The sequence below is a fragment of the Eubalaena glacialis genome, chromosome 4 (genome assembly GCF_028564815.1).
Source record: "Eubalaena glacialis isolate mEubGla1 chromosome 4, mEubGla1.1.hap2.+ XY, whole genome shotgun sequence".
Taxonomy (NCBI): domain Eukaryota; kingdom Metazoa; phylum Chordata; class Mammalia; order Artiodactyla; family Balaenidae; genus Eubalaena; species Eubalaena glacialis.
Window position 1 is genome coordinate 81,673,595 of NC_083719.1, and position 25,071 is coordinate 81,698,665.

The window sequence follows — 25,071 nt, forward strand, 5'->3', positions numbered from 1 at the left end:
ATGTCCTGGCTATTGTAAATAGTGCTGCAATGAACATTGTGGTCCATGTCTCTTTTTGAATTATGGTTTTCTCAGGGTATATGCCCAGTAGTGGGACTGCTAGGTCGTATGGTAGTTCTACTTTTAGTTTTTTAAGGAACCTCCATACTGTTCTCCATAGTGGTTGTATCAATTTATATTCCCACCAACAGTGCAGGAGGGTTCCCTTTTCTCCACACCCTCTCCAGCATTTATTGTCTGTAGATTTTTTGATGATGGCCATTCTGACCGGTGTGAGGTGATACCTCATTGTAGTTTTGATTCACATTTCTCTAATAATTAGAGATGTTGAGCATCTTTTCATCTGTGCCTCTTGGCCATCTGTATGTCTTCTTTGGTGAAATGGCTATTTAGGTCTTCTGCCCATTTTTTAATTGGGTTATTTGTTTTTTTGATATTAAGCTCCATGAACTGTTTGTATGTTTTGGAGATAAATCCTTTGTCCGTTGTTTCATTTGCAAATATTTTCTCCCATTCTGAGGGTTGTCTTTTCATCTTGTTTATGGTTTCCTTTGCTGTGCAAAAGCTTAATTAGGTCCCATTTGTTTATTTTTGTTTTTATTTTCATTACTCTAGGAGGTGGGTCAAAAAAAGATCTTGCTGTGGTTTATGCCAAAGAGTGTTTTTCCTATGTTTTCCTCTAAGAGTTCCATCAGATACTACATGGTAGCTCTCAGTGTAGTTGAAGAGGTAACATTATATTTTATAGTTGTATACAAAGTGAGTTCATATGCTAGAGTATGATAAGATAACAATACATATGGCAACAAGAAGCAAAATTAGAAGTAAATAATAATTATATTTTATCTAAATAAATGTACTAAATATCTCAATTTGCCCTTATGTTTTCTGCCAAAGGAGGCAGGCAGACCCATATGTACTAATCAATGGTTACCTTTGTTCTCTGGCTTTCTTTTGGGCTTGGACAATGGGGAATATCAGGAGACAGAAGAAAGAAAGTAGCACCATCATATGTGTTCCCCTGGCTCTCTCACACTGATACTGGCTTAAGGTGACTGAATCCTTCAACTAAAGTTTGCATCATCCTTTTACATGGCCTTATCAATAGGACTCTCACATTTCAGTTTCCAGAAACCACTTGGACTACTTGGTCTTAATAGTTATAGGCCTATTCAAAATATGTATTTCATATTGGATGAATATTGGTAGTTTGTGATTTTCAAGCAGTTGGTCCATTTCATCTAAGTTGTCAAATTTATGTGTTATTTATATTTGCTATGGTTTAAATATTCGTGTCCCCCCAAAATTCATATGTTGAAAGTCTAACCTCCAAGGTGATGGTATTAGGAGATGGGGCCTTTGGGGGTGATTAGATCATGAGGGCAGAGCCTCAGGGAATGAGAATAGTGACCCTATAAATGAGACCCTAGAAAGATCCCTCATCCCTTCCACCATGTGCAGCCACAGCGAAAAGACAGCTGTCTATGAACCAGAAAGCAGGTTCTCACCAGACACTGAGTCTGCCAGTGCCTTGATCTTGGACCTGTCAGACTCCAGAAGTGTGAGAAATAATTTTCCATTGTTTACAAACCACGTATTCGGTGGTATTTTGTTAGAACAGTTCCATTGGACTAAGACAATAATATTGCTAATTATCCTTTTGATTTCTGAAGTATCTATGATGATATCCCCTATTTCATTCCTGATACTGGAAATCTGTGTTTCTCTCTCCTTCTCTCTCTCCTCCATCCTGCTTGAGGGGTGGGTCAATTTCATTGATCTTTTCAAAGAACCCGCTCTTTGTTTCAAAGGTTCTCTCTATTGTTTTGCAGTTTTCAATTTCACTGATTTCTATTCTTATCTTTGTTATTTCTTTCTTTTTGCTTGCCTTGGGTTTATTTTGCTCTTCTGTTTCTTAAGATGGGAACTTAGGTTATTGATCTAAGAATTTTCCTCTTTCCTAATGTGAGCATAGAATGCTATAAATTTTCCTCTCACACTCCTTTAGCTATGTCCCACAAATTTTGATATGTTAAAGTTTCATATTAATTGAGTTCCAGGTATCTTCTGATTCCCCTTGAGACTTCTTTTTTGACCCACCAATTATTTAGAAGTGTGTTTGTTCAGTTTCTATGTGTTTGGAAAATTTCCTGTTATTTTTCTTACTGATTTCCAGTATGAATCCACTGGTTAAAGAACACATTTGTGCTTGATTTCAGTTCTTTGAATTTTACTGAGGTTTGTTTTATGGCCCAGGATATGATATAGCTTGGTATATATTCTCTGATCACTTGAAGAAATGTATCCTTGTGTTGTTGGTTGGAGTGTTCTATAAACGTCCTTTAGATCCTGTTGGTTTCATGGTGCTGTGGAGTTTTATATTGTTGCTGGTTTTCTGTCTAATTATTCTACGCATTGTTGTGAAAGAGGTGGTAAAGCCTCCATTGATAACTGTGGATTTGTCTTATTTTTTTTCTTCAGTTCCATCAGTTTTTGCTTCACATATTTTGCACCTCTATTGTTTGGTACATACACATTTAGGTTTGCTGTCTTCTTGGTGCATTATCATTATATAATGTCCCACTGTGGCTCTGATTACTCTCTTTGCTCTGAAGTCACTTTGATAATTATATAGCCACTAATACATTTTAAAATTAATATTTTCATGATACATGTTTGTTATCCTTTTGCTTTCAGCCTATGTTGTTATATTTAAAATGAGGGTTTTTTTAATAGACAGTAGATAGGTCATAATTTGTCATTCACTTTGCCAATCTTTCTTTTAATCAGTGCATTTTGACCATATATTTTAATGTAATTAATGATACATTTTGTTTGTTTGTCTCTGTTTTATTTTCCTGCCTTATTGTGGCAGAAGTATTTTTAGAATTTCATTTTGATTTATCTGTAGTGTTTTGAGTGTATCTATTTGTATAGCTTTTTAAAGATTACTCTAGGTATTATTATTATATATATATATATATATATATATATAATTACAATCTACTGGTATTACATTTTACCAGTTCTAGTGAAGTACAGAAATTTTATCTTTCTTTACATCCCTTTGCCCTTCCCCATTTTTAGTGCAAATATCTTAAATATTCTCTCCATGTATTTTGAACCATATTAAACAGTGTTTAAATTATTGCTCAAACCATCAAACATAATTTGGAAAGCTCAAGAGATCAAAAACTTACTGCATTTACCTTGATTTTTGCTTCTTCCTTTCCTGATATTCCAAGGTTTCTTCTTTTGTTTTTTCCTTTTTTATTTAGAAAATTTTTAAAATTATTCCTTTATAGTAGGTCTCCTGGAGAAAAACTATTTTCACTGAGAGGGTCATGATTTCCACTACATTCCTGAAGGGATATTTGCCTTGGGCATAATAGCATTCTAGACTGATTGTCCTTTCCTTTCAGCCCTGAACTATATTGTGCCATTTCCTTCTGGTTTCCCTGGTTTCTGATGAGAAATCCACTTTCTAATTGTGTTTTCCTCTCTAATGTGTGATTTTTCCCTGGTTGCTTTCAGAATGTGTCTTTGTCTTTAGCTTTCAGAAGTTTCATTATGATGTGCCTTGATGCAGATTTGTTTGGTTTTATCATGTTGGGAATTTCTTACCTTCTTGAATCTACAGATTTATCTCTCTTTCCAAATTTGGGATGTTTTCTGCCATTATTTCTTCTAGTACTTTTTCAGACTCTCCTTGTTTCTCCTCTCCTTCTGGGACTCCAAAGACACAGGTCCATGAGGTTCTGTGTTTTTCTTTTCAGTGTATTTTCTCTCTGTTCTTCATCTTGGGTAGTTTCAATTGTTTATCTTCCAGCTCACTGATTCTTCCCCCAATCTCTCTATTATGTTGTTGAGCCCATCCACTGAGTTTTTCTTTTCAATTATTGTATTTTTCTGTTCTAATATTCTCATTTGACTTTTCCTTATATCTTCTATTTCTTTGCTGAAACTTTTTCCCTAAAACTTTCTATCTTTTCATTTTTTTCAAGGGTGTTGGTAATTGCTTGTTGAAGCATGGCTGCTTTAACATCTTTGACAGGTAATTCTAACATCTCTGTCATCTCAGTTTGGGCATCCATTTATTATCTTTTTCATTCAGTTTGAGATCTTTCTGATTCTTGGTATGATGAGTGATTTTTTTAATTGAAACCTGAATATTTTAATGTTATGTTCTGAGATTCTGGATCTTTCTTAAGCCTTCTGTTGTAGTTGGCTTTTTCTGATGCTGCCTTGTTACCGCTGGGCACAAACACAAGTCTTTGTTCCCCACTCAACCTCTGCTGATACCCAGTGTAAGGTCTCATTGTTATTGTTGAGTGGAAAAAGATATTCTAGTTTCCCACATGGTCTCTTCTGACACTGTTGTGGGAGTGGTCTCATTATCACTGGTCCACAGTGCATGTCATCACCTTCCACTATCTTTGATATCACTCCTTGGTACTGCCAGGTGGGGTACCCCTGGGGACCAGGATCCCCACAAGTTCTCCAGAGACAATATGAGGGAATGACCTCATAACTGCATGACTGAAACTCTAGCTCTGTACTTAGCCTTCTTTCTACCTGCATGATGGGGGTGTTGGGCACCTTGTTATAGCCTCACAAGTTAGAAGTCTAGGCTTCCCACTTTTCTTTCCTTGGCATGAATGGGGGTGCTAACACAATGTTTTCTGTGGTGTTTGACTGGAGTAGGGCTGTTTCTGTCTAAACGTTTTCTGTCTTGCTAGCCGGCCCCTTTCTTGATCTCCTTGCTAAAAAGAGCAGGACTTCGGCAGAGAGGTTTTTTGCAGTCACTGGTGTTTCCAGATTGCCAGCTTCTTCCAGGTTAAGTCTTGAATATATGAGCCAAAAAAAAAAAAAAAAACACAAACCCAGGAAATTTTATTGTGTTGTTCTTCAAGTTTCTAGCCAGTCCATCTTCTCTCCACCTTCAAGAGTCTTATGTTTATTTTATAGGTAATATCTAGGGGTTTTAGTTGTGCTTAACATGAGATACAGGGGAAACTTTGAAAAAAAATATTTGGACATATTTCGATTGTTACACTGTTTTATTCTCGAAAATATTTTGTATTAATTGCAAGATCTCTTCAATCTTCAAGCACAGAAAAATAGAAACAAAATATCCTATCTTGTATAACAAATCTTCAAAGAATGAGTGTCATTAAGTTTTTAACTCATTTATTAAAAAAATTAAATTCATTGCCTAGAAATTATAAGCCCTACAATTTAATTTCAAGAAAAGTATTAACCAAATTTTGACAAAAATTTTTGCATAACTGGAGGATGGAATTAAATTGATTTAGCACTCACAATGCAGGATGCATTTCTTCTATTTACATCTGTTATTTTTGTGAAGTAATTTTTTTAGTTATGACAGCCATTAAAACCAGACATAGAACTAACTAAATTTGGACTAAATCTTTGAAAAACTGTACCATAAAATAACAAACAAGTTTTACAAAATGACACATATATCATCATATCTAATCAGGGAAAGAAAGGTCTTTACCGTAATTAAATTAAATTAATTCAAGAAAATGATATTTCACATATGGCATAATCATTTTTAATTCCTAATTTTATATATGGTTTATGATGTCTATATTTTATACACTGGTATAATAGTGGATATATATACATATATACATATATAAAAATTTGATATGTGTGTTTGTGTGTGTGAGTGTGCTAAAGCAATTTATTGATAGTAATACGTGAGTAAAAACTTTGGAGACCACTCTATTGTAGGCTGCATGACTTCTGTTTTACCAAGCTCCACAGATCATGTATTTAAACAGTAATATACAGCCTGATAAAAATACATGCTTCTAGCAGAGGTACTTGTTCTCAGTTTATATCCAGTTTGTAAAACAATATGTTCAACTTAATAGCCAATGCACCTTGAAATATGTACATGTGTTTGCTTTATGATCCCAGAGATAAAATGTGTTTAGAAGTCAATAATGCTACATCATTTTTCAAATAGCCACATAAAGCATTTGATAATATGTCAAGACTAGGAAAGAAACTGAAAAGAAAAAAGAATTATTTGACCAACAATTTCTGAATTATGTTTCATCTTTTAATAAAATGAAATGGTAGTGCACCCAAAACTAATTCTAATAAATGCTACATTAACAATCCAGTCCTAACAATATCCAATTACTGTTGAACTTACAAAGCGAGAGCTTCAAAAATATAAAACTTCAATGATGTTTTTAAAATTTTAAGTCTGTCCAATGCAGCCCTAAGCTGTTTTAACACATCATCATGACAGCTACATGACAGACAAAAACCAGGTCCATGTGACCTTACAGTAATCACGAGGCATGTACTGTTCTCATTATGTCTTCAAAGCATTATCAATAGAGAAGACTCTAGTATTAAACATTGATACTGGGTGTTATTTTTGACACCATTTATACTCATCATACCTAAATGTATGAAGAAAAAATTTCAATGTCTATATATGTTAGAATTTTTTGTGTTCTTTTTATGGGTCTGGAAAAATGAGCATATAATCAATTTCTATGATAATGCATTTATGAAAAGAATATTTTGGGCCCATTATTTGGCTAATTATTTGTATTTTATAGTCTCCACTACCAATAAGATTTTCTTAGTGGTAGTATAATAAATTTTCACTCCTACTAAGATAAGATTATGTATGTTTTTCCATTCCATAGAAATACATACCAGTGACAGGTTCTGGGTTTATACATTACTTTCACAATAGGAGTCCCCAGATAATCTACATAGCTTGACCCACACTGAGATAATCATTATTGCTTAAAAGTTCATCCTATAACTTAGGTGTAGTCATTCCATAACAGGGACTCATACAGGATAACACTTAATCATGCCTAACAGAGCACTTTATAAGGAATACTTTCTCAATAAATACTAGCGCAATAAAATTATGTGATGAATTACTCAGTCTTCATTCCACCTTTCTACTTACCCTTTCTTTCTTCTATTTCTTGCATTCTTTTTTCTCTCCTATTCTCTCTTCCTCCCTTTCTTCCCCCCTCCCTTCCTTTCTCTCTTTCTCTTTCTTTTCTTTTTTCTTTTTTTCTCTTTCCAGTTGTTTTTTTGACTCAATATACCATGCATTAAGAAAAAGCAAATCTCCAAAGCCTAACTAAATGAAATCATCTTAGTGTTAGTATCATTAAAATTGCCTTTACAGTTGAAAAAGCATAGCTGTCTCTGGAATGTGACTTTAAATATTTTAATTGTCTAAGTTTCTTAGTACACTGAAGCTATTGAATACTTCAGAGTCTTCCATGGTTCTCCAGGACAACCAGTTGAATGTGCTATAATCAACTTTATGAACAGAGAAAATATATAGCCCAGAAGCTGCATCCCCTTATCACACACTCAATAAATATGTTCATCCTGTATTGGGATAGCACTGTTTGCTCCCAAGGCAGCAAAATGGTAAACTCATGTTGCTGCTCTAATTAGACAAAAGCCTATAGGAAGGTTATATTCTGTTTAGGTTCTGTCCCTAAGTTGACCATCCTAAGCCCAACCATAGGTTAGAAGTCCTCTCAGGGGCTGTTTCTTTTCTAAATTGTCCCAAAAATGATGACTCAGCAGAGGAGGAAACTGACCATGAAATTCAACCACATGAACAAAAATCCCTTTAAAAGAGTTAAAAAGACTAGTCCTTGCAAGATGCCCAGGCATTAATCACTTATTTTTTTTTTAAAAAAACACATTCTCTGAGATTTTAATTTAATTGCAGACAGTTCAATAAAATATCAAATCATGCTAACATGGTGAAATAAGAAAGTGATTGTGTCTCCTTTTGCCCCTTCCATGTTCCTCTTTGCCTCTAGTTTCCAAACTGTGGATTCAATTTGGGATGACAATGAGTACCTTAGTGTTTTTATCTTTCTCATTAACTGACGGGATATAAGCCAAGGTTTGCCAACTAGTGGCCCATAAGTAATGCCTTGTGAGTTATACTCAGTATTAGAAAAATCAAGGAAGTTCACAGATAATGTGCATTTCCAAATTCTTTCAATAACAAAATTGACTGCAGTAGAATGATGGCATGCCCTTTTTAACAAATAAGTAGCTTTTCAATTTGCTATGGTCACCCACACTTACTCCCCTTTCCCCATGTTCTCTAATACTTGGCCATTTCACTTGTTTATTACCATTACCTGCCAGTCTTATGGAAGCATCTGAAACTGAGAGTCCTTATATAAACCAAGGTTAGGCCATTAGGAACTCAGAGTCTATTTACAAAGGAAGGCAGAGAGTTTTCTATATCCATGACAGCTATTTTTAAAAATAAGAACTGTAGTGTTATGTTCTTATGAGAGAGGCCTAACCCTAAAAGTATCGATAGCTGTTAGTAGCTGGCACTATGTTCTATTTTTATAAAATAGAACAGTGACAATATTTAATCTGAATAAAACTTAGAGTGTACATTGCCTCGTGAAACCAACAATGGGTAGAAAAAAATTTTCTGAGGCTTAGCATTTGTCAAGACGTGTCTGGTATTATGGCATTTGTGTTATGCAATAATCGGACAATTTGTAGATGTAAATAGGACATGTATTAAAGTCTAAAGTTTAGGATACTTTAATATCAAAAGCTATAGAAAGCTTTTGGCAATTCCACCACAGAGAGTTTTAATAGATTCTGAATTTTTTTAAAGACTAGGAAAATGAATATTTGTGGAATTTTCAAACCAGCCACAAGATATCTGAATAGGTATGGGCCACATATTATGTGTGAATGATCAACTTATGCCCCTGGATCTAAATATTATCTATATATTTTTTCATAATATACAGTATTCAGTAAAAATATTATTCACCTCCCTTTTTCATTTTAAAATTGTGTGCTAGATGCATCTAGCATCATAAATCTATCTAGCATCATAACATAAATCTTTCTGTATTTCTGTTTCAATATATCTTATCAATTGAAAAAATTAAATTCTAATTTTAATACCTCCAATTAAATTAAATCAATTTTAAAAGCTTCTACAAAATTTTCAACATCATTGTGGTAAAATGCTACCAAAATAATCCAAAGATCCAGTTAGTTTGATTTCATTATCTGATAATGGTGAATTGAAAAGGAGTTGTAAATCTATAGCAATGCCATAGAACATTCCAAGAGAGGAATTTATTTATGAATCAAAACTAGTGTTAGTATATTTCATGATGTACGGGTTATTCATCCAAATTATTTTGTCTGTAGTCACAGTTATCTTAAGATAACTATCTCATATGTTTACAATTTAAGTGAGATAAAAATGTTAAGATTTTTGCTAAGCCTATACCTGGAGATGAATGATCATTGTCACTGCAAACATATCTATTAATACTTTAACTCTTTGATAAATAGAGCTTCTAAATACATGATTATGGATATATACACATTATCTATAAAATATTTTGGCCAAAACACAGTAAGACTTACTATCTGCATTTGTTATCTAACATTCTGGTATAAAGTGAAATTATCTATTCCATTTGAGCTCTGCATATAAATGTATCTTATACTTCCATAACTAGTATGGTATAGTGAATATATTATGATTATAATAACAATGGCATCTTTTAAAAACTCTGTTGTTTTAGACTCATTACTATGTCTACCTCAGCATCAATTTAGCCATCATTTAGTTAAACAGTTCTGTTGGGAAGATATGGGGAAATAATATATGTTTAAATTTCCAGCACAGTGACTGACATAGTTAAACTTTAAAAAAAAGTAACTGCTTTCCATGTTACTTTGTTTTCCTCTCCTATATTTTGCAAATAATTGTTTTCTTTCTTCATTTTGTCTACACAGATGCCATTAGCCAACATTTTTTAGAGCTAATCAAGTTCTCTTCTTTGAATAAACAATAAATTTTCATGATTAAAGCTTTCATAAAACAAAATGAAATGTTTCAGATTTATGTCATATAATTTTCACGTTTCTTAAAGCTGAAAGAATGCCGGTTTAGCATCGTATTAAAAATAAACACTCTAATGTCAGCCTGTTTGTATTCAAATGCCAGCTCTAACACACTTTAGTCATAACCTTGAGCTTCATGCCCTCCCAAAGTCTCAAATTTTCCTCTATGTAAAATGGTGATAATAATAGTAACTTATTCAAAGTTATTATCAGGAATAAATGTGATAATCCACATAAAAATTTATCAGCACAGTGCCTACAAAATATATCCAATTAAAATGAAGATCAATTTCTATTATCATTATATTTTGTGCCAGTCTTTGTGCTATTATATTATCAAAGTAAAGTCTCTGCCCTCAAGGAACTTAGTTTGTAAGGCATACAGATAGCAACAAGCAAGTAGAATAGATTTTTATGTTTATCATGATGGGCTTGAGTACAAGAATAGAAGAGATATGTAGTCTAGTTTTGACAGTCAAGAAGGAGATAATATGTCTTGGCAAATATATGAAGGATGAAAAATAATTATCCTGGTCAATGGAAAATCATTTATTTTTCTAACCAGGAGCCCCCTTTTCCCTCACAACGGAAGTATCCCTCTCTGAAAATACCATTTTTGTGGACCTCTGTGACTCGCATCATGATCTGTATGACTGTGATCCATGAGCTATTCTTTTTTCCTCTCCACTGTGACCTAAATACTCCAGGCTGTGGCTATTCCAGAATGAGGAAGACAACTTACCATTTGGTAATATAAGCCCCTGAAATTTTGAAATGTTCATGTTTTTCTTTCTACTGCTTATCCTAGTATATTAATCTATGAATACACCTAGATTTGAATCCCTGCTTCACTGCATGCTAGCTCTATGATCATGAGCAAGTTACCTAAACTACTTGGTTCATAATTCATGTATCTGAATATGGGAATAATAAAGTCTGTGATGAACACAATATATATATATATATATGAAACGGTTTCTGTCCAAAATCCTGGCTGATTCCATTTTTGATTATTGTGAGCATCAAAGTATAAGACATGTGAAAAGTTCTTCTTCCAGTCCTCAGAACATAATTAGCTCAGTAAGTATTAGATGCTGTTATTTTTATTGACAATCCTCTGCTTAGATGTCCAAACAAGAAGATGATACTGTCACTGAGCTACTTCTGTGGTTCATTCATTCAACAAACCTCTGCTACATGTTTGACAGTATTCTAGGTGCTGAAGGTAAACAAGCAAATAAGAAAAGGCTGGATGGCTATCCAAATTTTTTTTGATACTTCATAGGGAAAAAAATTCTCCAGGATCAGCTCAAACTCCTGATAATTTTATTTGTCCCACCTACACATGCTGACTATCTAGTATCTCCTTTTGGGGTTTCATAACTTCAATTCAGCTGCTATGCTAACACACCATCCCAAAAGATACCTATGATCACTGCTAAATGTAGTAAACTTGCTTTATATGGGGCCAGTATTAGTTTCTCTAACAATCTTTATCAAATGGATATTCCCAAGTGCAACAAATGTGAGGGATAGAAAAAGGAATACTACCTTCAAAGCCAAATGATTTCTCACTATACTAAATCTCTTAAATGGTCAACTTGGCACCATTAAATTTACTCATGATGGTACTTCCCAATTAGAAAATGTGTTTACATGTTGATGAGAAACATACTTAGGATTTAATTGCAATTGATGATAGCACAGTAGTTGGTAAATTTAATGATGCCAACTGGTCATTTAGGTGACGCTGTCATTAGTTATATAGGTTGATAAAATCCTTATTTAAAAGGAGTATATTACATCATTAATTACGGAACAGAGCTATTCATTTCATGTGGCTAGATGTGAAACGTATTGAAGAAACTCAGGGATCCATTACACCAAATGTTGACTTTGAGTATACTGGTAGAGATGGAAATTCAAATGTGCCACACATGTGTAGAAGTTACTGAAATAATAGTAGTTATTCTATATATTTTCAGAGTGATTGCCTAACCATTTTAGTGAGTGAAAAATAAATACACTGGAAGATAGAAATGGTAGACATTTCTGTTCATAACCGATTACTGCAGGACAAATTATATGATTAGTATATGACTTCCCAATTATCATGAGTGTAACTTTCCTTACTATTAATTAAAGTTAATAACCCCAATGGTAAGCATTTACTTAGAGCATAGTATAAATAATTAAATGTATAAAATAATTAAATGTGTACATTTCAGAAAGCACTTTCATGGGCTTCATCTCATTTAATTGTTATAAAACTTTTGAAATTATACTAATAAGGAAGATTTCTCTCAAATAATTTCAATGACTTGCCCAAATCAAAGACAATAGATTACCAACTTTAAATATGAACTGCATGAACTAATGTCTGATTTGGTGTCCAGAGCTCTGAGTTAATTTTTGTAACAGTGCTGACAGAGATGAGTATTATTGTGTTAGCCATAGCAGTAGTGGTGGGTTTGGTGGTGGTGGTGCTAGCAGTAATTTTAGTAGTAGCAGTAGCAGCAGCAACAGCAGTAAGCGACAGGTAGTAGTGGTAGTGTTTCAACTGCACCACTTTCTCCCATATGTGTTACGAGAATGTATCTGCAACAGAACTGCAGTTTAGAAGTTTTTTTGTGCATTAAATTTCCCAGTCAACAGAAACACATGGCTATTTACACCTTCTAAATGCATCTTTCTTAATATATCTTTTAGCCAATAATTTCTATAGATCCTTAGGTTCAGCATTGTAAAAATTTCTTTGTTTCATAAGAGAATGGGTAAGTTACATATACGATAGTGTTGAATCAAAAATGACATAATATTAAAATTATACACCCAAAGAAGGATCAAAATTTGATATATAATGATCTCTTCAGTGTCCATGAATGCCTTTATGTGGCAAAATGTAAAAGGGAAACTGGTAATCATGAAGAACATGTATCAGCATAGAGAAAAATGAGTGGGCACATTAAATAAATTAACTTCTTATTAAAATTATTAATAATTAGACATAAAAGCAATACCACACTAGAGTGGAAGCTTGATTTGTATACTAGCAAATTATTACCACATGGTTGCAGGTGTTTTTTGAACTTAGATCTTAGATCTTTCTCAAAATAAGAAAGTTGCCAATAATCAAACGTACCTTACCTTGACCAAAGGAAATTAAAATACTCTCAAAAGGTAGCTCGCCTCTCCTTTTCTTCTCCTTACAGATAGGCACTTTCTGCTTCTTCCTGCGGATGAAGAGTCAACCAACAGATCCTGACTTTATTTAAGGTGAGTTTAAGTAGTCTGGTCAAATGAATTCGACTCTCTCAATCCCAATTTCAAATTCCTAAGAGAATATTAATAGTCTAGATGAATTCTAGTGTCTATTCCTACTCCAACGAATTGTAGCTGAGAAAGGACCACATATTATAAACATGGCAAGCATAAATAATATCTGTTACAGGTGAGGAAACAGTTCTCATATAAATAGGCACATACTCCAAGAGGTGATTAATATCAGATAATTTTGAAATGAATTACCTAACCTCTCTGAATCTCAAATTCTTCTTCTGTAAAATGATGATTACAATACATTGTCCAAAAGGGATATTTCAAGAAATAGTCATCATGTGCAAAAAATAACATGGCTCATATAGTGTCTGGTACACGAAAGGTGCTCAAAAAATGGCAGCTGTTGTGGACGGTGGTGATGGTATTACTGGGAAGGACCATATGATGCTCATCTTTGTATTCCTCCCTAGGACTTACCACGGTGTCTTATACATAGTTGGTTCTTAATAACTTTTCAATAAACTGTTCAAATTATATGCTCTAGCAAGGACAGATAACCAGGTAGCATCTTCTTCATATGCGTATATAATGGTAAGCCTGTGATTCTAACTTCAAGAATCACAACCTTCATCACAACCTTTTCATTCTGTAGGCAGATAAAGAGTATTTGTGAATCAACTACCTTCATAGTTTAAATTCAAAAGCCTCACGATTCTGACAAAGGACAACTTTCCTGATGTCTGACATATTTTTTATTCTGGGTACACATTTGTCCTCAGCAGGACACAAACAGCATCATGGAAAGTTGCTTTATTTTCAAATACTGTAATAGAAATGAAATGTATTTTGAAAACTCAGATATATTCATACTCGGCAGCAACAATTATGCCCACAATCATAAATATATCAAATGCCTCATTTGTTCTTGTGTTGTTTCAAAGATTACTTTTCAAATGTTCTCATAGAGTAGTCTTTCAATTTTGTCATGTGTCATAAAAACAGAAGTTATTTACATAAACAGAGAGCATTCTTCATGAGGTTTGGAAATTCTTGTTTTCTGTATCTCTTTTTTTCCCTTCTTTAAAAGGCAGGTAGTGGACTAGAAAAAAAGTAGGAGAACATGACTTTTTCTATTTAATATAAATATGTATATATTAGTATGCACATGTATGTATTTAGAATAAATTAATGAATAAAACTATACATATTCATTCATTAAGCACCCACTTTTTATAGGTCAATGTTTTGGCGCTAGAGATTCAGCAGTGAACAAGCAGATAAAAATCTCTACCTTCCTGGAGTTATATTCTTAATAGAAGCCAGAAAATGAACATTATAAAAAAGCAAAATGTGTATTATTTTCAGTGGTGCATCGTTCTAAGGAGAAAAAAATGAATCAGGGAAGGAGGAATATGTAAAGCAGGTGAATTTTAGAGAAGGTACCAAGGAAAGCTCACTAAGAAGAGTATTAGTACTTACATATTACAGAACTTTCTTTTTTAAAAAAAATATAGGTTTTTCCTAATTTCACAAGTAATTTAGGATGAACATTTTTAAAAAATTCAAACACCATGGACATATGTGACATATAATATGAAAGCTTCCTTTAATTCATGTTATATATGCATATATGTTTACCATCTCCCTCCACATAAGATCACCCTGTACATATTGCTCAATGACTTTCTCCTTCCCTCATCAATACTGTTTATATAAATTCCCATCAATTTTATTTAACTGGCCAGGTGATTTTAATAAAAACTGGAGTAAGCCTTGAGAGCAGAGCTTGAAAATATGAAGCCACTTTGACAGCACTAAATAAGAAGCAATAGCCCACATACACATCTTTAAAATGTCATTTTGAGTTCATGACAGATTAAAACTTTAACTTTAGTGTAAACCCTTTCATTTATGAAGCATAATTTTAGCTTGTCTACCTTCATAAAGTTCCTAAATAATGTAGTTTATTTTGGATGATGGATTATGGGAAGCTCGTTCATACATCCAACGCTTGACATTTGAAATCATATGTTTTTGTTTTTTAGTAATGAAGTAAGTTTGAAATCATGCCATGTTATACAGTATAATTTCTTGTTTTTTTTAAACAAGTGGTCTCATCTTCATTTTTAATATATATAAGCCTAGGTTTCAAAAAGCATAGTTGTTGATGAATCTTATATCTAAAAGTTTAACTAGGAACTAATGTTTTCAGTAAGAAATAATCAAAATTATGAATAAACACTTCAATTATGATTTTTGTGATCAACTATAATGATTTGTTTGTTGAAACCAAAAAACTGTGCCTTCAATAGTATCATTTATGTCACTAAATGGTCATTTGTTTCAGTATCACTAAGACTGTGTTCTTTGGCAGAAATTCAGAACACATTAAGATGTTCTCATTAATAGTAAGGTAAACAAGGCACGCTGTCTCACAACGCTAATGAATTGTTCTTTAAAATCAAGATAAGTGCTATAGGACCATAATAATTACTTCCTTTCTTTGTTCCTTCCTGCCGTTAAAATTATTTTGTTCTTTTTTTCCAAGTAATTGATTTGGTGATTCTATTTGATACCTTCTTATAATTGGAGTCTTGAGGTGCATGAATCACATCTTTGGTGATCCCTGTCCTTCTGCAAATAGGTATCTTCTTAACAAAAGCTGAAGAAGATGGGCTCAATGCAAGTTGTTAGTCCATTTAGGACTATTAAAAAAATTGCAGCAGGCTTTGTAAAGATACTCTTATTTAGCAGAGTAAATAACCCATTGGAAAGTATTGAGGCACTGAAAACTTTTCTTTGATGAAACATTAAAAAGCAACTAAAAAAAAAAAAGAATAAAGGCTATTTTTATTCCCTTGTTTACACCCAGCCATATTGAACCAAAACAGATTTTGATTCAAATAATATGAATTTAAACATTTTATTTAAGATTATAGTAATGGATGTTTATTAAATTTTTTCTAGAACAAAGTTTAATTGAACCAAAATATGAATAAATAAATGGTAAGGTTAGCAGAAAGTAATTTAAGTTTAGAGTTGTAAGGTTGTAAAAGTACTCATTTTTCTTCCATTTTGTTCTTACTGTCATATCTGTAAATGATAGAGCATTTTGATGGTGGTGGAGCATTATTTAAATAATAAAGAGGAAATATCTTCAGAAATTAAGTTGCCTCAAACAGATAATTGTGGAATAATTTCTTACCATTTTTACAGGGTCTATTCCTTGCCTTTAAAAATTTGTAATTAAAAGTAATTTGTGATTTGAAACAATGGTAAATCTCAGTATGATAATAATTATAATAAAAGCAGCTAACCATTTCATTAAAAAGCAACTAAAGCATTTTGGTTTTACTTTAAGTAAGTATCTTAATCAATATTCAATGACATCGCCACAATTCGTAGATCCAAAGGGCTTAGGTGACATTCTGGTTGGAAGTTGAAGGCTAAGGAATTTATCTAAAATCTACTATTGTCTAGTGAAAACCGTTTTTTACTAAGTTGACATATTGAATATTTATTGGGGTGATTTTTGAGAGAAATTAATGGTGATGGAGTTGGATAAAGCCACTCACCTCAGCTGCTTCTAACTCTATTATTTTTTGGAGTCTGAATGCTACCAACTACTGAACAGCCTAGTGCCACCAATTACTGCTGGGCAGTTTGCTAGATGCTGAGCGGACATAAAATAAAAGAGACAAAAAACTGCCCTTCAAACACCACAACCACGTCTGTTGAGGGTTGGGTGAGGGTAGGTATATAAGCAAATAATTCTATTAAAATGTGATAGGTGTTAAAAAGCGGAGAGCTAAACTTAACTTGGAGATTCAGAGAAGGCCTTCTGAGTGAAAAGACTCTTTAACTGAAACCCAGAGAATACTGGAAAAATATTCTAAGCAGAAGAAAAAGCATAGGCATACGTAGAGGTATGAAACAAGATGACCAGTAATAAGAAACAAGCTAATTCTAAAAACTTCATGCTACTGGATTGCAAAAGAGAGAGGAAAAATGTATAGAATTGTTGATGTAAGTAGGGACCAGCTCATTTAAGGCCTTATATGCCCAACTAAGACAAGAAATGTACTCTGGGAAGCAGGACATTTTGGAAGTTTTAACCTGAAGTGTGATGGTCTGATTTCTAGTTTACGAGGGTGACTATAATGATGAATGGCACCTTCATATTCCATTAAAGCATGTTTCATGAGTAGAGTTAAGAGAACTGTCAGGGATAAAGTTCCATCTGGATAGATTTTCCTGGTAAAGTGATGATGAAGACATTGGTAGTAGGGAGAAAAAGTTTGAGAGTGAAGCATAGCAGAAAATGAGGAACTGAATTATGCAGATTCAGTGTGAAACGCCTGTGAGATCAACCAAGTGAATACATCCAGTCGGAAAGAAGCTTCGACTTAGGGGAGACCTCCTGATGACTTAACCTTGGTATTCATCAGTAAATATGTAGTAGTAAAAATGTTGTGAGTGGTGGAATCAGCACACAGAAATGTGAAGAGAGAGGAAAAATAATGGACCAAGAATAGACGTTTATGGAACAAACCCTCTCATTTGGATTACAGGTCATCACAGGGAAGCCTACAAAAGAGGATGAGAAGAACCATAGCAATAATTCTGATAGGTAGGTATTTCATCCTGATTTTTTCAGGTGAAGACTCTGAGCCTTAGAAAAATGCAACTTGCCTAAAATATTATAGCTAGGAATTGTCTGAGTCAAGATTTTATCCCTAGTATTCTTGACTCCTAAAGTGTGCCCTTTCCCTGTATTGTGAAGCCATCATGCCAAACTATAATGTTCTTAAGGGTCAGGATTATGTCTTCAACTTCCAAAATATCCCCATAATGTAAGTATATAATACATGCTTTAAAGAAACACTTGATTTTATTCCACAAAAACCATAATGAATTAAGATAATTGTCCTTTCCTGTAATTTTAACCAGATGTATCCTTTAGTTATGCTGCTTGTGTGATAACTTATTTTTAATATTAGCATTTTGATACTGATAGTGCAGTTTAAAAGTTTATGTCCTATGCAAACACTTTTAATTAAATGATTAAATATATACTTTAACAGTGACTTTCTTCAAAACAAGAACTTTTATTACAAAATTATACAGAATTCTAGTAGATGAAAAATTTAACTATTCACTCATGAAATCAAATGAGGCCCTCTTCTATTTTTTTAAACACAAAAGTAAAAAAAAAAGATATTTCTTGTACTTGTCATAAAATGTTTATTTTTTATGAGATTATATTGGGAAAATGTATGAACCACTAGTCTTATGAGAAATTTATCATAAATTAACAAAGTATCACAGTACTTGCCTTTCCCTACTATGAAGCAACTTTGCTATAGTGAGCTATACCATGCAGAATTACATTTAAAACAAATTCAAATCCAATGCAAAAATTCGTGTTTGCTGACAGAGACAGAAGATACTGTTTTCTTTGCTAAACAAAATAAAATATACCCAAAACTTAAGTATTTCAAAAGAAGAAAATGTAACAAAAATTTAAAGCAGAAACTTAAAGTGATCTTATATCCTTTTCCATTTGTGGATTCATTTTAGATATTCCTTTCCCCTAACTACTTAGAGATATAAATGACCTTAGAGAAAACAGCAGAGTTATCATTGAAGCATCATGAAATTTTAGAGAGATCTATTATCAATCCAATTAGATTACAGATTAAAAAATTATGGAGTAACCCACATCTATATATAAAGTAGGTTATGTAATATGCTATAATTTTGAAAGTTATTTTTTATTTGAACCAACATAACGTAATTTTTTAGGATTCTAATTTAAGTATTACTCTGTAGCAGTTACATGTTTCCTATCTTTCATACATATTTCAATTTTTTTAATTCTTTCCATATTCACTGAGAATATATGTTGTACCAAACACTGTGACAGTTTCTGTAGATAAAATGGTAAAGAGGACATGATTCCAGCTTCACAACTGCACTGTTTCTACAAAAGGTAAAAAGCTACATTTATAATACTGTCACAAGCTGGGTTCTCCAGATGCAGATGCTAAGACAGAATTTGGGGGTGCAAGTTGTTTAATAGGGATTAACATCTGTGAAATGAAGGGGAGGGGTAACGGAACTGGGCAGTGGAGGAAGTTGAACTACAATACAGGACCATCAAAGCCTTGGCCTCAGTAGAGAGCTTTGGAGCAAGTACTGACCATCAAAGTGTCCTACCTGGAGGTGATGCGGCCAGGCCTTTGTACTCCAGCTTTAGTCAGTCACCAGATGCAGGCAGCACAAGAAATCCTGTAATGTTGGGCAAAGGTGATCTCTGTAGCTGGGCAGTCCCTGAGGATCTGACAGATGGAAACTGCCTCTGAAGGTATTCTCACTGTCTGGACAGCCAAGTCTTTAGTTAAAGGGAGGTGTGGGCTGCTCATCTCCATATCTACCATATCCATCATAAAAACACTTGGTGAGTTACCGGGAGTGAAGGTAGGGGGACAACTCCTATTTTCTTCCTGGTTCTTGAAGCCATGTATTCTTTCTATGCAAGTGCAGAGCCAAATAAAAGTCTTTAATTCAACGCATATACTGCACACTGAATTATAACACCCCATAATATTGCCACCAGGCTGTCCCTCCAGTTGGGTCTTCAGTAAACCTTTTCAGTGCTCTATCATGCTGGCAGCTTGGGTGGTATCGTATGTGATGGGCTCATTTCTGCCCTCCTTTGTATAAAGTGGGTCACCTTATCTGACATGACGTTATGTGGGATCCAGTGCCAGTCATTAAAATACTCTGTAAGCACTCAAATAATACTGCTGGCTGAGAGCTTGTGGGCAAGAAAGGCAAACCTACTGAGAGAATATGTGTCTATTCTTCTGATGATTCTCCTTCCAGGATGTAAGGAGAACAGTCATTAACTTGACGCCAAGTGACCAGTCTGTCTCCTCAATCATTAGTACCTATCAAAGACTCAGTATTAGTATCTGATGTTGACTCTTGGTAGATGAAATTTAGTGGATAAGTGCTATTTGCTTCACACACAGCCTCTAAAACCACCACTGTAGCCACTTAACACTTGTGTCCATTGTGCGGGCCATGGGAGATAGATTACAGGCACAAACTGACGTCATCTGACAGTCCATTTTGTCCACTGGAAGTTTACAGCCTCGTCTGTGGTGAATGCTTTCTGGTGACGATGAACATTGTGCCCACTCTCGTATGTCCATTCCTATGCCTCTACTCCAGGCAGTCTTGTCCTCAGTTTCCTAATTTGGTTAGCCCCCTTTCCTTGGTGCACAGTTATCTGAATAAAATGGCTGGGCCTTTATAGCCAGATCTCAATCAGTCACCAGATAGGCTGACCCCGGAAAAGGTATGACTTCAGGCAAGGTGACTTTCTGCAGCTAAGGTATATCTTGAAGAAGCTCACAAATAGAGGCTGTGTGTTGACCACACACCCTGAAGCCGGACAGCAAGTCCTTCTTTGAAGAAGACGTGGGCAGTATGTCTCTCTATCTACCACAAATATAATACGACAACAGCTTCCTTGGCAGAAAACATGGAGTAGCTGAGGAAGGAGATAAAAGGAAGAGTGCCTCATAGATAGCCCATGATCAAATTATTTGGCAGCAATCATAGATTATCTAGATGCAATAATGATAAACATTTATTTTATATTTTGATTAAAAACATTCCTTTTTCCTTCCTCTTTACCCATTCCAGGTTCATAAGGAGGCAACTTTAGTTATTTAGTTGAGTATAGAGGAAACAGTGGTCAGAGAGTTCATCACAAAGGGGGAAATAAAAAAAGGTTGAGCAGATATTTGAAAATCAAACAAAAGAGCAGAAGCTAGGTGCATGCTTGGGGATGGGGAGAGGACATGGTGGGTGAGTTGTTAAGGCAGTGGGAAAAGCATACATGCAAAGACCTAAGAACAAACCAGTATGGTGATTTGGAAACTGCAAGTTGCTTATTGTGGAATGAACAGCAAAGAAGACGCAGGGAGTAGTAGGATACTTAGCTGGAGAAATAATTAGGAAATGCATTTTAAACTTGAAAAACATGCTGTGGAATTTGGACTTTATTCTAGGGGTTCTAGGAATCCATGAAAGTTTTTAAGTAGAGTAGTGATATGCTCACATTTTATTTGTGCTTCAGAAAGGTCACTGAAACTGCAGTTTGAAAATAGATTCAAGAGCTACTCTGCTGTTCTCAAACACTGACAACTTCATAGGCTCCCTCTCCAGTAAAAAGGCCTCCTCTATTTCCAAAAAGTAACTGTTCACCATCCAAATGTCCAATTACCTGTGCTTCCAAATTTCCTGTAATAGAAAATGACCTTGAAAAGTTTTTGATGAGAGCTGCAAGCAGAGAAAGACTACTGTTATAGCAAAAAGATTTCATGGTAGATTCCATCCATCTATGTTTAAAATATGAAATGATAGCAAAAATCAATTAAAATTTTTATGACATCTGTGATAAATGCAGAATCTGATTCAGTCTCTAGTAGTAAGTAGGAAGGAAGCAGGTCAAATTCCAAAATTCTGGACCTAGTAATAGAGTATAGTCCATAGTAATCATGCAAATTGACTAAAAATAATGACCAAATTAGAGATCTCATAGTGCTCAGGCAGATTAAAAATTTTAACACATAAAATAAAAATTTAATATATAATAATCTTGGTACAAAGAATAGAACAAAAGCTCCTGTTTTTATTCCCATTATGTATATTGTTGTTCCCAAAAGATAAGACTTGGATTTTATGTCAAGATAAACTACAATGCATGGATTTTTTTTGTTTGTTTTTACTCTAGAAGCTCTTCAGATTATTATTCCAACACCCAAATACTCACATCATATCATCTAAGCAAGGAATAAAATACCTCAGTACAGCTAAAGACTACTTTGTAGCTCAGAAGGGAGGGCCTAAAATTTATAGGGGTAGATATGAAAGAGCATTGCATAAGGAGTCAGGCTATAAAAGGTGAAATTAAGAAACAATAAGGATTAAGACTACATAAGGTAAAATAAAGACCTGGATATATGAGTTTTAGTCAATTGTAAGCAAAAGCAATAAACTGTGCTTGCATAATTATTACAGTTAGAGACAGTTACTTTGTATGCATTTAACCAGGAGTATGCTGTTTAGTCTACTTATAAAATAATAGTGGAGATGAGAAAGCATGTAATATAGGAATACCTATATAGGGAAAATGAAAAGTTTACCCTGCCATACATGGCAATCCATAACGGAAAAATATGACTAGTAAATGCTCATTTATCTGAAACCATTTTGAGATATGGTCTCATTTTCTATTCCACAGTGAAATAACTTCCCATCCAATTAGAAATTTTCCTCTTCAGTCAATATTTAATTTTCTTTCTCTCATATTTTCCAGGGCATAGGGGTTTTCTCTCTCCTCTTCATTTAGAATTGAAGGTCTGGGATGCTTTTCCAGCTGAATAAGCAAAATGCATAAATCTGGACAGTCACTGAGCAAGAGCACAGGTTCCACTAAGGACTAATGAGCACACTTCTTCAACCGTTTTAAAATTATTACCCTATTTATTGGGTCAATGAAGAGAACAACAACTTATAAGATCATTTCTGTAATTTTCCAAACAGTTAAAATAAGACCTTAGAAAATTATTTCACTTAGTTGCTGATTCTTGTGTCTATTTAATATGACTCAGATCTCTTTGTGTCTGAAAAGCACTTTTGGAACTCCAAGCAGTTTTCATTATATCACTGTCTCTCTGATTGCTTCTTGAAAGCATTCTATACCTTAAAGCTAATTATTATAAAAAATACAAGGCATCTTTCAGTATAACTTAAATTCAGGTTTGGAATGATGATTTATACAGATCCACCCTCTTACCCACTCCATTTTCCACAGTATGGGTCCTCAATACGGCCCATGAAAGAGTTTAAGAGTTTATCTCAGGGACTAATCAAGCCAGACTGTCCAAATAATTTTAGGAACAAATAGAATTTACATTTATATGTGACCATTAACCATTTCTGTGAATTAAAATGCTTCTATTTAGTATGTCCAAGTTTTAATTTATATTTCATGAACAGCTATTAATATCATGCCAAGAAAACTGAAGTTTAATATATGTATAAAATGTTTGTGTAGACATGCACAATTTCCCCCATGAGGGCCAAATGATGGTAATAATGTTGAGTCATAGACATTTTTCTTTTATTCTATAAAAATTATTAAAAATCTTGAGCAGCACTTTCCAATAGAATTGTTATGAACATGGGCATGTTCTTTATCTAAACCTTCCAACGTGGTTGCCATTAGCCACACAGGGCTATTGTGCACCAGAAATGTGGCCGGTGCAGCTGAGGAATTGAATTTTAATTTAATGTAAGTTTAAACACTTTATAATTAAATCTAAATAATAGCCAGATGTGTTTAACGGCTACCATATTGGACAGAGCAGATCTACGACAGTAAGAAACAGCTACTATACTCACATTTTCATAATACTGGGAAAAAACAATTAAGTATAATTCTTAAATACAACATGAAAAGTATAATATTAGACATAGGCTGATTAAAGGAACATAGAAAATCTGTAACTCAGATTAGAAGGAATGGGAAGACATCGAGGAACGTTTTCTAAAGGAAATAAAAGCAGTTGTCTTGAAGGATAAGTAGGAGTTAGAGCCAACTAGATCCTTTTCTGCACTTGCAAAGAAGCTAAATGAGAATAATCTTGGTCATACTCATTTTCAAAACTAAATTGCTCTATTCACTGTTTGGTGCTTGTGTTTCTTCTTTCCAGTCTTACACTTCTGTGCGCAAGAAAACAATCAGGGAAGTCTCACAAGCAAACTTAAAGAGTATCCTCTAACATATCAAATCAGTTCCTCTTGTATTCTAAAAAATACAGGTAAATATTTTGGACTTTGGTTATCTACTTTTTCCACATAATATTTGAAGAAATGTTTTACTGTAAGCAATATATAATTATCTACACTTAACGTCCAGAGGAAGAAAATCATTCATTGTTTCTTCTGGCTCTGACCACGTACTTTAAAAACAAGTCTAACTAAACATTCATAGAGGATCTAGGAGGCAATATTAGGAAGGTGTTACCACATTCCTGCTTATGACAATGAACAAGAGTTCCTTATTGTCCTCCCTTTGTTCTCACTTCCTGTTGTGTCCCAGCTAAACTTGACCTCCAATCTGTAATCTTTAGCCTCACTGTCCATCCAATGGACCTTTAAGCTGATTCCCTCTAATTTCAGCTCTCAGTTCAGTACTGAGGTTTTATTTGCTCTTTTGCTCCTTTTGCTCCTGACTACTTGGGGTTAATGCATTTGCCCTTTTCTTTTCGTACTCTAGAAGCAAGACCTCTGTGCCCATTAGGTTGGCTGACACTCAGATGGATTTATCATGGTCAAAGTGATTTTATAGCTTTCAGAGGTATCTTTTAGTATGTACTCAGATACCATTTAGAGCACTATCTACATTTTCTGCCTTCTTGAAGGGATTTAATTTTAAATTATAAGCACACAAAGGACAGTACTGGATATTGCCTAAGTATTCATCTTTCTGCCTTTTGAGAATACCAGATATGCAAATTAAAGAAAGCCACAAATTCCTTGATGCTCCTCCCATCAAAGTGGGTAGGCTCTGTGACTGCTTTGACTAATGGGATATATTGGAAGTTTTGCTACGCCAGTTTCTGCTCTAGGCCTCTAGAGACTGGCAGCTTCCACTTCATGTTTCTTGGAAGGCTCACTCTTGGAAGTCAGCCACCATGCTGTAAGAAAGCAAAAGCGGCCTCATGGAGAGGACTAGTCTGGCTGAGCTCCTAGCCAGCAGCCAGCACC

The 25,071-nt window shown here is 34.1% G+C and overlaps 1 long non-coding RNA gene across 2 annotated transcripts in view; it reads right to left on the reverse strand.

Moving 5' to 3' along the window:
* The window catches only part of LOC133089841 (uncharacterized), a 215,412-nt gene that overhangs the window by 19,072 nt on the left and 171,269 nt on the right, over positions 1 to 25,071 (reverse strand). Inside the window, exons 4-5 of one of the 2 annotated variants that reach the window (XR_009700750.1) lie at positions 13,090 to 13,175; positions 4,788 to 4,843 (exon numbers count right to left, since the gene is read on the reverse strand). This is a non-coding gene — a long non-coding RNA (uncharacterized LOC133089841). Of the gene's footprint in view, positions 1 to 4,787; positions 4,844 to 13,089; positions 13,176 to 25,071 lie in introns of those variants that run through there. The other variant, XR_009700749.1, reaches the window with a different exon arrangement.